The sequence below is a fragment of the Hordeum vulgare genome, chromosome 3H (assembly GCF_904849725.1).
Source record: "Hordeum vulgare subsp. vulgare chromosome 3H, MorexV3_pseudomolecules_assembly, whole genome shotgun sequence".
In the NCBI taxonomy this organism is placed as follows: domain Eukaryota; kingdom Viridiplantae; phylum Streptophyta; class Magnoliopsida; order Poales; family Poaceae; genus Hordeum; species Hordeum vulgare.
The window spans coordinates 82,527,390-82,540,783 of record NC_058520.1 but is presented as its reverse complement, the minus strand read 5'-3'; positions in this window follow the sequence as shown (position 1 = coordinate 82,540,783).

Here is a 13,394-nt window from a genome sequence, read left to right as displayed (position 1 = left end):
ACTTGTGTTGTTCCGAGGGACAATGATTCAGTGTGTGGACTTCCATTTCCATCATTACATAGCAGCGCTATTGTGTGGGAGCTAGGATGGCGATCAGAACAATGCACGGAGTGCTACAGGAAACACGGAGAGGTAGTATGCAGAAGAGAATGATGCCCACTATTTCTAGTTAAAGTAAATTGCAAAAACCCATCACAATTGGAGATCCTAATTTCGAAAACCACCAACATTCAGTTTTTTTTCTTTTCAAAAAACCATCACGATAGTGCCAACAGTTTTTTTAATTTCAAAAAACCAGCTGCGTTCCTGCCGCAAGAGCTACAGACGCAACTATACATATAACAGGACCAAAGGCACTGGACGGGGCATCCAGTGCATCACGGGGGGCCGGCGGCTTTCCCCTTTTACCTTTCTTCCTCCTCGGCTCCTCTCGAGAGTGCTCCCTCTATTCGTGTAATCGATGGACTGTAATTGTAGAAATTAATCATGTGGCTTCTGTAGGATTTTTTTTTTTGATAACATTACTTCTCTAGGATTAGGTAAGAAAGTCAAACCGAGTCCTAGTAGTACTCCCTTTGTCTCAAAATAAGTGTCTCGAGCTTAGTACAATTATGTACTAGAGTTAGTACAAAGTTGAGACATTTATTTTAAGACGGAGGGAGTATTATAGGATACCTAGTCATACTCTATTTCTATAGTCCTTTGTGGATGTGTATAAAAGATACCCTAAAAGTGTTGCTTGTAACAAACAAACAAAAAAGCAATAGAGAAAAACAAATGACCGACATGGCCCTGTTGCCATCCAATCCGGCGTATTGCCTCGCGTGTGCATTCAACGAGATTGACTAAAGGTTGTACGCTGCATGCTAGTACGAGATAGCTAGCTAGCTTCGCGTACACAAGCAACTTCAGATTGTTTCACCAGCCAGCCAACTTTGCTAGCTTGCACGTACTGCTGCTGCTACTTTGGTATTTTGATCTACCGATTAAAAGTCTACAATTGGTATCAGATCCTCGACGATCTACGATGGCGGATAGCGACGCTGAATCGATCAAGTCCGGCAACGACGGTACCAAGGCGAACAAGAACGGCGACAAGGTGAAGAAGGGCGGCAAGTCAGCAACCAGTGGTGGGGGAACGGGCGGCGCCAACGTCCAGGCGCATCGCAACATCCCAATCCAGTACCCGATGCTCACCGACGCCAACTACCGCGTGTGGGCGGTGAAGATGAAGATTATTCTCCGATCCCTTCGAGTGTGGGAGGCCGTCACGGACGACGACGTCGACGAGGAGCGCGACGAAGGTGCCATGGCCGCCATAGCCCAGTCCGTGCCGGATTCCGTGCTAATGAGATCGGCGGAGTTCGAGACGGCAAGAGAGGCATGGAACGCACTCAAGGAGATGAGGATCGAAGAAGATCACGTCACCAAGGCTCGGGCACAAGTGCTGAAGCGTCAATTTCACAAGTTGCACATGGAGGAAACTGAATCGGTGAACGACTATGCCATGCGTCTTACTACTTTGGTGGGAGAGATCCGCGCGCTTGCTGCAAAGCTCGATGAGACCGAGATTGTGGAGAACTTTTTCAGTTCGGTGACTGATAAATTCACGTACATCATCCGCACGCTTGAGTAGCTTTACGACATCGACGACATGACCATAACGGAGGCGACCGGTCTCTTGCGGACATGGGAAGAGAATGCTCGTGGATGTTGGAAAGGCAAAGGAGGAGGTAGCGACCAGCTCATGTACTCGCGCGCAGATTAGGAGGCCCCAAGTAGCAAAGGAAGGCGTGACGGAGGCGAAGGCTCAAGCAACACGAATGGCGATGGACAAACTGGAAAAGGCAAAGGAAAAGGAAAACCACAAGGTCGTGGTAAGGCGGGCCAATCTAAAGAGCAGAAGCCACGGAACTTGGACTTGTCCGAGGTCAAGTGCTATAACTTTAATAAGATGGGTCACTTTGCGAAGGATTGTCCGAAGCCTAACAAGCGGGAGATCAAGGCAAATTTGGCAAAGCAGGAAGGCGAAGGTCCAGGTCTTCTGATGGCCGAAGTTTGTGATCCCGCTGAAACGGTGGTTGTGAAACCAAGCCGTAAGGTGCTACTTCATGAGAAGAAAGTGACACCGAAGTTATCCGGTGATCAGAACGTGTCGTGGTATCTCGACATGGGTGCCAGTAACCACATGACGGGGTGCAAGGAGAAATTCCTGGAGCTGGAATACAATGTTGAAGGCTCGGTCAAGTTCGGTGATGGTTCAGCTGTGGAGATTTGCGGGCAAGGATCTGCCCTCTTCGAGGGTCTCACAGGCGAACATCGCATACTCACCGGAGTGTACTACATCCCACGGCTTCGCAACAACATCATCTCTATTGGGAAGCTTGACGAGAACGGATGCAAGGTGGATATCGAGAAAGGAGTGATGACGATCTTCGACAATCTCCGAAACGTGCTAGCTCGTGTTAATCGCACACAGAACAGGCTTTATATCCTCAACCTTGATCAATCTCAACCGGAGTGTTGGATCGCCAAGAGTGATGATGATTCGTGGTTATGGCATGCTAGATTTGGACACGTTAACTTCTACGCCTTGAAGAAGATGTCAAAAATGGAGATGGTATCCGGGATGCGATTTATCGACCGTGTTGATCGAGTATGTGACGGGTGCTTGGTTGGAAAACAGCACCACAGGTGGAGATGATCGGGTATGTTCCCTGCTCAGTCTACCTATCGTGCAAGTGATGCACTCGAGCTGCTCCATGGTGATCTATGTGGCCCTATCACCCCGGCAACTCACGTAGGAAAGAAGTATTTCTTCCTCGTGGTAGACGACTACTCAAGATATATGTGGGTCGTTCTCCTACGATCTAAAGATGAGGCATTTGAAGCGTTCAAGAAGCTGAAGGCTGCAACGGAGATGTTACACAAGTTGAAGGTTCGCGCTCTACGGATAGATCACGACGGAGAGTTTACGTCGAACGAATTCAACGATTACTGTGAGAAGATTGCCATAAGAAGGTTCCTCACGGCACCTTATCGCCGCATTGGAACGGGGTCGTTGAAAGGCGCAGTCGAACCGTCGTTGACATGGCAAGGAGTTTACTCAAGAGTAAGAACCTGCCGGGGATTTTTTGGGGAGAAGCTGTCTCGACGATGGTCTATCTTATTAACCGGGCTGCAATGAAGGCGGTGATCGACAAGACTCCGTATGAAGCAATTTACGGACGTAAGCCGAATGTGTCTCATCTACGGATGTTTGGGTGCGTGGCACATGTGAAGACGACGGAGCCGCGTCCCTCAAAGCTTGCCAACCGTAGCACCAAGATGGCGTTCATCGAATACGAGAGGACTTCCGGCACCAAGGCATACCGCTTCTACGATCCACAAACCAACCGTCTACGGATTTCACGTGACGTCGTGTTTGAAGAAAACCAAGCGTGGAATTGGAGTGCCGCAGCCAACGATGCTCCAAACGGTAAAATATTCACGGTTAAATTTCCAACTGATGATGATGCAGGGGAGGATGTCCAGGTGGTTCGCAAGACGCCCAACCAAGGTGACCACAATGGTAGTGATCATCATGGTGCCAACACCGACGACAACGTGCATAGGTCGCAAGGAGATAGCGACAACGTCGCGCACGACATAGGCGAAGATCTCGACGACAACATCGACAGCGAGGCGCATAGTGACGACGACAATCAAGATGATGGTCACGGTCACGACGACTACGCCGACGACGCGGATGTCGATGACACGCCCGGCTCTCAGCCGTCTTCCTCAAGTGCATCAACACCGACACAATTTGTGTCACCTCCTTCGCAAGCCACAATGGACTCCTCAGGGCCTCGTCGCTACAAGACCCTCAAGAAAGTCTACAAGTACACAAATCCAGTTACGCTCGAGTACTTTGGATTATGTCTGTTCGGAGTTGAGGATCCAACGAACTTTGTAGAGGCGAGCAAAAGTCCTAGCTGGATGCACGCCATGGATGAGGAGATGAAGGCAATTGAGAGCAATGGCACGTGGACTTTGGTAACCCGACCTCCGAACCAAAAGGAGATTGGTTTGAAGTGGATTTACAAGTTAAAGAAGGACACGAAGGGTGCCATTGTGAAGTCCAAGGCAAGACTCGTTGCAAAGGGCTACGTACAACGTCAAGGAGTTGACTGTGATGAGGTGTTTGCACCAGTTGCTTGACTCGAGACTGTGAGAGTGCCCCTAGCTTTGGCGGCACAAGAGGATTGGAAGGTTCATCATATGGATGTTAAATCCGCTTTCCTCAACGGCGATCTCACATAAGAAGTGTACATAGAACAATCCCCTCGGCTACGAGAAGAAAGGCGAAGAAGGGAAAGTTTACAAGCTCAAGAAGGCACTTTACGGGTTGAAGTAAGCGCTAAGAGCTTCGAACTCAAAGTTAGACCGAAGTTTGGTCTCGCTTGGGTTCAAGAGATGTCCCCTCGAGCATGCAGTCTATACAAAGAACTCCAAAGGCTCAAACCTGCTAGTTGGAGTTTATGTCGACGATCTGATTATCACTGGAGATAGCGTACAAGAAATTGAACGTTTCAAGGCGCAAATAAAGAACAAGTTTAGCTTGAGGGATATGGGATTACTCAGCTATTACTTGGGCACCGAAGTGAAGCAAAGCTCCGGAGAGATTTCCCTATGTCAATCGGCCTACGCGGTCAAGTTATTGGACAATTGTGTCATGTCAGATTTCTACGAGACACAAGTTCCAATGGACCAACGTCACAAGTTGAGCAAACGTAGCTCAAATCCTCCGGTGGACACCACAATGTATCGAAGCATTGTGGGCAGCCTAAGATACTTGGTGCATACCCGACCTGACTTGGCTTATTCAGTCGGGATCGTGAGTCGTTTCATGGAGAATCTGAAAACTGAGCACATGAGCGTGGTCAATCAAATCTTGCGCTATGTGAAGGGGACCATTAATCTTGGTTGCACGTACAAAAATGGTAAGGAAGGATTGATCCTTCGTGGATATTCAGATAGTGACATGGCAGGTGATGTTGATGACCGGAAGAGCACAACGAGCATGGTTTTCTACCATGGCCCAAATCCGATTAGCTGGAATTCTCAGAAGCAAAAGGTGGTGGCACTGTCTTCATGCGAGGCAGAATACATAGCGGCAAGCATGGCGGCTTGTCAAGCAGTGTGGCTGAGAAGACTCCTAGCTATTCTTGCAAAGCGGGAGGTGCAGAAGGTGTCATTGAAGATCGACAACCCAGCTGTAATGTCATTGTGCAAAAATCCGGTTCATCACGAAAGGAGCAAGCACATAGATACCCGGTTCCATCACATCCGGGAGTGCATTGAAGAAGGGTTGATCGAGGTTCAACATGGGAACACGAAAGACCAACTTGCCAATATTTTCACCAAGTCTCTTGGTCGACAGAAGTTCATCCAGATGAGGAAGAAAGTCGGAGTGCAAGAAGTGAAGTCAAGCAACAAGATTAAGGAGGTGAATGTAGAAGTTAATCATGTTGCTCCTGTAGGATTAGGTAAGAAAGAAACCCCGAGTCCTAGCATTATTAGGATACCTAGTCCTAGTCTATTTCCATAGTCCCTTATGGACGTCTATAAAAGGCACCCTAGGGGTGTTGCTTGTAACATCAAGAAAAAGAAAAGCAATAGAGAAAACACAGGACTGACATGACCCTGTTGCCATCCAATCCGGCGTATTGCCTCGCGTGTGTATTCCGGCGAGATTGACGAGAGGTTGTATGCTGCGTGCTAGTACGAGATAGCTAGCTAGCTTCGTGTACACAAGCTACTTCAGATTGATTCACCAGCTAGCCAGCTTTGCTAGCTTGAACGTACTGCTGTTGCTACTTTGGTATTTTGATCTACGGATTAAAAGCCTACAGTAATCTGCTACTGTCACATAGAGAGTAGATCAAACCCTGTATCCATCTACTCCCTTACATCTGGTATACAAAGCCACGCACCACCCTTCCCCAAATCCTTCTCCTAATATTTTTTTCACCACCACCATTTGAGGGAATCAGCCATGGAACCGTTCGTCCAGGAGTACCTCGAGAGGCTCAGCGCCAGGCTCGACACCTACACCAACGATATCACATCCCTTGCCGAGAACTGGGCGGAGTGCTCAACCCAGGTCGGCACCATCGGCAACGTCGACGAGGTCCATGGCGCCGCCACATTCGTCCACATCGAGCCCATGACTGACCCCGTCCACCAAGCAGTTGAGCAGCTCACTCCGGTGCAGGAAACTTTCTCCATCGGCGGTTGCACATACTCTATCACCAAGGAGGTCGTTCCTCCCATGGCGACCACCACCAACATTAACCCCAAGGTCGGCATACAGGAGCTCAATGAAGTACCGTTGTTCCCCATCAACACATCCACCCTTGTGACAAACGAGTTAGGCGGCAGTTGTCACATCCTGTATTTTGCCTTACTTTGCTAAGTTAATGTAGCTTAAAAATTAGGACCAATTAAAACTTTTTATATGTGATGTGATGCTTGAACTGATTGCTGTTTGCTAGCTTGTTGCTTGTGTTTTAAATCACAAAACTGCCTCCTACTCTCTGAACTCATCTCCCTGGCCCCAAGTCCTTGCCAAGTGACCATACCATGTGAGTAGGACCTAAAGCTAATTTTTACCAAATATTATTTTGACCAAAAAGCATTTATTTAATTTAGCTTTTCAAAAACCCATGAATTGAGTTTCATACTACAATTCCTCAAATTAGGGAAGATGATTTACCCCAAATATTTTATTTACTCCTATTATTAAAAAGACTTCCCAAAACCACAAAATTATTAATTCAAAACATATTTCGTATTTATTTAAATAGCTTTTTATGAGGACAGAAATGGTCTTTTATGAAGAGAAGTTATTTTGATGCTTTAAAAATATTTGAGAAAAATTAGGGAAACTCAATGACCATATATATATTCCATATATAGGAGTTTTAACACATGGTCATGTTCCAAATATTGGATAAAACCCTTCAAAACCCTTTCTGCCTATTTCAAGCTTTTGAAATATTTCTACAAGTAATATTCTCAATAAATTCCAAGAAAATTCGAGCAAGTCTCACATGATATATGAGATGATCTTGCCAAGTTTAATCTCGATCCAAGTTGATTTGATTCACCTAAATATTCCAAAACCCTATGTGTCCATGTCCAAATTTCAGCAACTCTACATTGCCATGTGTCTCCAATTGTGCTCAAATTTTGTGAACATATTTTATTGCTCCAATAATGCATCCACATAAAGTGGTGCATCAAGAAGAACAGATGAACTTGTCAAGTGACCCTAAAAACCACTTCTGCTGATTTCTAGAATTGGGAAATTTTACATTCTGAAGTTTCTCCAATTGAACCCAAATATTTTTTGCATTCTATAATACTCAATGTAACACCTCAAAAATCGGGTTATTGATTTTTGTGTTGTTATTCCTTCCTAGCTTTTATCTCCCAAATTTTTCCTCTGGAATTTGGCAAATGACCAGGTGAATCCAGTCTACCCTCAACCTCTCAGTGCCTTTCCCATGTCCTTGTGCCAGCTTTCCCTTGTTGAGTAAACCCCGAACCTCTTTCAAATCCTAGCTCCGAAATATTGGAACTGGGAATCCTTGCTTTGTCTTTACAACGGAGCCCTCATTTCCCTTGCTCTGTTAATCCTGCAAAAATTTCCACAGATCATTATTTCCGCATAAACCCTAGATATGCAAAAATATTGCCAAGTTATATACAATATTTCTCCTCTAGAATTAATTCTTGTTTCTGCCTTTCTGAGGAATTAAATCCAAGAAAATATCTATCCATCTCCCAAGGTCATGAAAACTTGTGGATATATTATTTGAGATCATATGGAGCTCTCATAAAATATTGGCCATCACTAACTGAGGAAAGATGCTTTTTCCTACTTAAAGCTAATATTCCAATTTGGGGCATTTCCAAAGGAACCACCATTTTGGTAGCAAGGAAAAATCCCAAATAATTTGTGGAGATTCTCATATCCATATATTCATCGTTTCCATCTAAATATCAAGTTCCCCAATTCAAAACTTGAGCACAACATACCTTTGCAAATTCTGTCCAGATCTCGTGTTTGCAAAGGAAGTTCTTGATTCCTTGATTCCCTTGAGATGAAAATTTGCAGGGTAGTTCAATATGATAAATTATCCATGTCCACCAAAATTTAGGCCATTCCATCGATCCATCCTTCCTCAGAAAATTATCTAAGTTTCTGTACAAAATGGAGCACTGTGAAGGAAGTACCATTTATATTTATGGAAATGGTATGAAACTTTTACAGTGACTCCATATGCCTAAATCATTGGTCTGCTCCAAACTGGAGGCACTTCCATCTAGCCAATTGACCCGAGAATCAGTTTCTTCAATTCTGGTGAGATTGCCAAGTTATAAAGGAAGTGCTAGTTGGGCATGCTCATTTGAGCTGAAACTTTGCCAGAATAGTGAATTTAGTGAGTGGTCAACCTCAGCCAAAGATCAGGCCAAGAGGTGCATTGTGGTAGCCACACCACAGCACAAACACCTTGCTATTGGAGACTATTTGACTTTGGTTCAGTCATATAGTGCTCCCAGTGTTGTCTAGATGCATTGGTCACCTCAGAGAAGCCTGTAGAACACCCTAGACATGATTTGGATGTGTGTGCTGCATGGAAATGTTGTGGACACGCGGTGACCATGGGCAGAGCGTGCCAAACCGGAGCTCTGTGCATTGGAGTCTTCGGGAGGGCACCTCCAGCGGGTTCTAGCTTGTCCTCGAGGGCCGGCGAGTTGCCCACCGCACACGTACACCCTCTCGAGCCCACTACCCCTTGTTCTCTAGCCGGTGGCCGTCTGTGCCGACCTCGGTTTGTCGTCGGAATGTCGCCACTTCGCCGAGCTCTCGAAAACTCAGCCGCCGTTGCGAGAGCCCCTCCCCGCACCTATTTAAGTGCGTCCTCGAGCCCTCTCCGAGCCAGCGAGCCCTACAACCCCTCCCCAAGCCTCAGAGTTCCCCATGGCCGATGCATCCGCCGTCGGACTTAGCTCGAATTAGAGCCAGCTGAGCCCGCCCCTCCACCCCTGACCTCTCTAGTAGCCTCCTCCCTCGACGTAGCCCCTTCCCATTCTCTGGCCCAATCGCCAAAGGCTCTGTGGTCGTGTGCCCCAAGTATGGCCGCCGCCACTGTTATCGGCCACCTTGAGCCGCCGATGCCTCGTCCCTTCTCTGGTGCTGCTGCTGCTTTAGGCGGAAGCGACGCATCACCCCGTGCTCTCCGGTGGCCTCCACCTGGTCGGAGGTGGCCTGAGCTGGCCGGCCCACCGTTGGCCTCACGGTCCTACGCGTGCTCTCTGTCCCGCCGAGCAGCAGCGTCCCTGGTCCTCCTCGGCATCCGCGCTATGCGGGGTTTGGTGCGGTGCTTGATACGTCTCCAACGTATCTATAATTTTTTATGGTTCCATGCTATTATCTTGTCAACTTTGGATGTTTTATATGCATGAGTATGCTATTTCATATCTTTTTTGGGACTAACCTATTAACTCACTGCCTCGTGCCAGTTTTTGTTTTTTCGTGTTTTTGACCTTTTTCAGAAAAGAATATTAAACAGAGTACAAACGGAATAAAACATGCGGGATGATTTTTTCCATAACAGAAGATACCCACGGGACTTGATAACCAAGGCAGGAAACCTCGTGGGAGGTCACAAGCCCCCTAGGCGCGCCCTAGGGGGGCTGTGCCTGGCAGGCTTGTGGGCCCCACATGCCTCCTTTTCCCTACCTCTTTCGCCTATAAATTCTCGAAAATCACGAAACCAAAGAAGAGAGCCACGAAAATACTTTTCCCCGCCGCAAGCTTCTATCTCCGCAAGATCCCATCTCGGGACCGTTCTGGTGCCCTGCCGATGGGGGATTCAGACATGGAGGGCTTCTTCATCAACACCATTGCCTTTTCCAATGATGCGTGAGTAGTTCACCTCAGACCTTCGGGTCCATAGCTAGTAGCTAGATGGCTTCTTCTCTCTCTTGGATCTTCAATATAAAGTTCTCCATGATCTTCATGGAGATCTATCCGATGTAACTTTCTTTTGCGATGTGTTTGTCGAGATCCGATGAATTGTGGATTTATGATCAGATTATCTATGAATATTATTTGAGTCTCTTCTGATCTCTTATATGCATGATTTCGTATCCTTGTAATTCTCTTCGAGTTATGGGTTTTGTTTGGGCAACCTGATTTGCAATTCTTGCAATGGGAGAAGTGCTTGGTTTTGGGTTCATACCGTTCGGTGTCCTCACCCAGTGACAGAAAGGGTAGCGAGACAGAAAGGGTGTCGTGATGCCTATATGTATGATCATTGCCTTAGATATCGTCATGACTTTGCACGATTCTATCAATTGCTCGATAGTAATTCGTTCACCCGCCGTAATACTTGCTATCATGAAAGAAGCCTCTAGTGAACACTATGGCCCCCCGGGTCTACTTCACATCATATATTCAGATCTACAAAAATACCAAAAATACTTTGTTGCACTTTTCACCTTCAAATCTCACCTTGCAAATAATCGTGAAGGGATTTGCAACCCCTTTTTCGCGTTGGGTGCAAGTTTGTTTGTTTTTGCACACGTACATTGGTGCCTCATCTTGATACTCCTACTGGATTGATACCTTGGTTCTCAAACTGAGGGAAATACTTACCGCTACTTTTCTGCATCACCCTTTCCTCTTCAAGGGAAAAACCAACGCAAGCTCAAGAGGTAGAAAGAAGGATTTCTGGCGCCGTTGCCGGGGAGTATTCAAGTGAAGCATATCTACCAAGTACCTATCGCAAACTCATCTCTTGCATTTAAATTATTTGCCTTTTGCCTCTCGTTTTCCTCTCCCCCACTTCTAAAACAAAATTTACAAAAAAATTGCCTTTCTTTGTTTGCCTTTTTCGTTCTCCCTTTCTTTCGCTTGCTTTCTGTTTGCTTGTGTCGCCATGTTCCTTCTATTTTCTTGCATCTTCGCTTGCTAAAAATCTATTGATATGGATCCTCATTCACTTGCTAATCTTTTCAAAAGACCAAATTATGATGAACAAATTGCTAGTGAGTTGAGTGCACTTGACTATCTTTATGAAGTTTTGCTTGAGATGCGTGAATCTGAAAATTGTGATGAAGAAATTTATGAAGTGATTCACGAGGGCTCCTTGAATGAAAAGCATGATTGCAATTGTTTCACTATAAATTCTATTAATGACAATCGTTCTAAAAATATGTAAAATCCTAAGCTTGGGGATGCTAGTTTTGCTATGTCCACTACTTGTTGCAATGATCATGATTGGGGTGATGATTTTTCTTATGATCTTGAAAATTTGTTTAAGCCTCATGATGAATATGATATTGATAATAATGTTTTCAATAATATTGAAAGTGGGTTTGGAGAAGTCATGACTTTAGTTGATGATAATCCCACTATTTTTTAAGAGCGTCAACTTTGCATGCATGTGGATCATGAAAAGAATATCCTATGTGATAGTTATATTTTTGAATTTGAATATGATCCCACATGTAATTATTATGAGACAGGAAAATATTGTGGTAGAAACTTTCATGTTACTAAATTACCTCTCGTTATGTTGAGATTGATATTGTCTCTTTCTTCTTCCTTGCATATGGTAGTTATTGTTTGTATTGATAATTTGTTTTCCTATAAAATGCCTATCCATAGGAAGTATGTTAGACTTAGATGTGATTTTCACATGCTTTATGATGCTCTCGTTGTGCTTCAATTCTTTTCTTTTGTGTGAGCATCATTGAATTATCAATGCCTAGCTAAAAGGCTTTAAAGAAAAGCGCTTGTTGGGAGGCAACCCAATGAATAAATTTATTTTTGCTTTTAGCTTTCTGTTTTGTTGTGTCCACACCATCATAATTCTGTTATTATTGTGTTTTTTTATGTTTTAGTTAGTGTTTGTGCCAAGTAGAACCTTTATGATTAGTTTTGGTGATAGTTGTTTGATCATGTTGAATAAGACAGAAACTTTGTGCTCACGAAATTATTTTTAATTCCTATCCAGAAAGAGCTTTTGAGTTGATTATTTTTGCTGCTGATTGATATGCTAATTACCCTAATTTTCATAATTTTTCAGAATTTGTGGGATACCAGAGGTATACGAAGTATACAGATTGCTACAGATTGGTCTGTTTTTGATAGATTCTGTTTATGTTGTGTTGATTGCTTATTTTGATGAAACTATGGCTAGTATCGGGGGGTTCTAGCCATGAAAAAGTGAGAATACAGTAATATAACATCAATCTAAATGGAAATCAAGTTTACTACAGCACCTAAAGAGTTGGTCGTTTGTTTTCTTATGCTAATGATATCACGAGTTTCTGTTTAAGTTTTGTGTTGTGAAGTTTTCAAGTTTTGGGTGATGTTCTTATGGACAATGGAATAAAGAGTGTAAAGAGCTTAAGCTTGGGGATTCCCAAGACATATCAAGCCAAATTCAAGGACACCAAAAATCCTAAGCTTGGGGATTCCCTGGGAAGGCATCCCCTGTTTCGTCTTCAATCCATCGGAAACGTTTCTTGGAGCTATATTTTTTTCACCACATGATATGTGTTTTGCTTGGAGCGTCGTGTATTATAGGAGCCTTTGCTTTTTTTGTCACAATCATCCTTTCTATACACCTTTTGAGAAGGACATGCACTCATCGTGAATTTGTTAGAATGCTCAATAAGCTTAATGTATATCTTTTGAGTTAGGCAATTTAGCTCGCATGTGCTTCACTTATATATTTTGAGCTAGATAATTTTGCTCTAGTGCTTCACTTAAACCTTTGTAGAGAATGGCGGTGTCATATTTTGAAGAAATAAAAACTCTCGATCTTCACTTATATCTTTTTGAGAGTGCTCTCTCTAAGTAACTTGGTAATTGGCGTGTGCTATGAAATTAGTCCTAAATATGATAGGCATCCAAAGAGGTTATAATAAAAACTTTCATATTCAAGTTCATTGATTAGTAAGAGAAGTTTGATTCCTCATAATTAGTTTTGAGATATGGATATGGTAATATTAGAGTCATGTTAGTAGGGTGTTGTGAATCTAGAAATACTTGTGTTGAGGTTAGTGATTACAGTAGCATGCACGTATGGTGAACCGCTATGTTAGGAAGTCGGAGCATAATTGATTTATTGATTGTCATCCTTTGTGTGGCGGTCGGGATCGCGCGATGGTTAACCCCTACCAACCCTTCCCCTAAGAGTATGCGTTTAGCACTTTGTTTCGATTACTAATAAAACTTTCACAATAAGTATATGAGTTCTTCATGACTAATGTGAGTCCATGGTATAGATGCACTCTCACATTCCACCATTGCTAGCCTCTTTAGT